The sequence below is a fragment of the Rhipicephalus microplus genome, chromosome 3, assembly GCF_043290135.1.
Source record: "Rhipicephalus microplus isolate Deutch F79 chromosome 3, USDA_Rmic, whole genome shotgun sequence".
In the NCBI taxonomy this organism is placed as follows: domain Eukaryota; kingdom Metazoa; phylum Arthropoda; class Arachnida; order Ixodida; family Ixodidae; genus Rhipicephalus; species Rhipicephalus microplus.
In genome coordinates, this window is record NC_134702.1 from 122,284,241 (window position 1) to 122,286,321 (window position 2,081).

Consider the following 2,081-nt stretch of genomic DNA (forward strand, 5'->3'; position numbering starts at 1 on the left):
TCTAATAGGCGCAAGGAAGGTACAATGAAATCGCAGGACCTCATTCTTGTGCACTTCGCTTATAAGTAAAGAAACATAAAACGTGAACAATGAAATAATATATCCTGTGAACTGTACTCTATTTCATAGTTTTCGCGTTAACTGAATGATATAGCATCATAAATATTCAGTTATGTGGCTTTTCAACATACCCAATAACTTTTTTGCCACGACTTCATAAATTACAACTTTGCCACGGATCCAACACACCTAATTTCTTATATGAACTAAAGCACATGCATTTGACTTCGATCGCCAAAAGCAAACAAAAAAGAAAACACGAGAGAGAACGAATGAGTGTATCATCAAAGCACGCCTTGTTGCACATCTATGGCACAAACAGGGAAAGTTCCAAAGCATCTATTTTGGCGTAAAAAATTTATATCCAGATTATCACCACGTCACAAACACGCCGACAACATTTTCCAGTCAAATTGCGTTTAGGCGTTCGTAATATCTTTGGAGACCCCTTAGAGAATTCAGCACGGTAACACCAATTAAGTGAGGTGTAGTGCTCAATAGACGAAATAGTGCGTGACAATGTACCACGAGAATCCTTACATTACCCAATCGGCGGCTTTATTAATGTAAACACAGTGCATTACAGCTCTTCAGTACTTACCATATCAGAGGTAAACATCAACATACCACAAGACACTTTACAGTATTCAATTGGATACTTTAAAAATGTAAACACAGCGCATTACAGTGGCCCAGTACTCACCGTTTCGGTGGTAACTTCTTTGGTCTTTGTGGAAATCATGAGTATAGCAAAGAACAAGCAGCACAGCACCGCTGGCAGAACAACGATGAGGCACAAGACAGACAGTTTGCCACAACTAATATGTCGTCCGCAGCGCTCCTCCTCGTAAGTATCGGCGTACAGAAATCGGCCACTGCCTCCCATGTTTATCCTGAGATCCTGGGTTACAGAGTATGTGCTTTTAAGAGAATTGGTTGAAATCGTATACCTATTTCACGCGACTATGAAATAAAAACAATGCGAAAGAGCGTACACACTAAACGACTCAATTCACTGTAGAAAATAATCCCCAAAAACGATAAAATATACATACCCAAATGTTTGTTGAAACCCTACATCTACCATGTATGACTGCAGATATCTTGTATTTGTGCTTGCGAGAAAGTACCATCAATCTTCCTTTGGTCAACACGGTGATAGGTATGCTAGTGAGTATATTTTTGGGGATACAGATATATGTTATTAAATGAGTTCTTAGTGAAATTTTCTTTTTGAACCACATCAAAACACTGAATTACAATCACTATGGAGTCCTCACGATGCAGGATATGTAGTCACCAGTTCAATACGCACTGTTGTCGGATAGCTATTCGCAAAGGTAACTAACGTTCTTGTATATAGCTTAAATCACAATATGAATCGATTGATGGATGGTGGAGGAGTTCTCTATTTTGGGGATGCATCATTAAGTGCGCTACCAGGAATTCCTTTGAAGAGATATATAATTTTACTGATAATCAAATAACTATGTTTTTCAGAGTACCATCTCAACTGGTCCAATTTTTCCTTCTTCTTCCACCAAAAGCTAAATTCTTCGACGACCACACAAGGAAAAACCCAGGCTTCATCAGTTCCCACATTAGTAGCTGATATACCAGCGACATAATGTCAATACACGTAAGATATTTCTGGGATGAAGTTAGAATTCCTGATTGTTGTTTTTAATGCATCCAGAACCCATGTGGTTTTCTCCCCACCCTCTTTTACGAATGCCTTCTGAGTGCTCACTCCCGACTGCCAACCACGAATGTTATGCCCATGCAATATGTACGGCTCTCATTACCATAATTCATTTAAACAAGCCAGATTCATATAATATGGAGAATTCACGCTCGTGGAGTTACCTTAAGCAGAACTCGAAAGTATATCGTGGGAGAACGTACCAAGCTGAATTAAAACAACACAAGTGATATTGCAATCTGTTCAAGAAATATTTGTTGCGAAATCTTTGTGGGTGTCTGCGTCTCTGTGGGTGAGCGCACGTTAATATTGTCCAGTG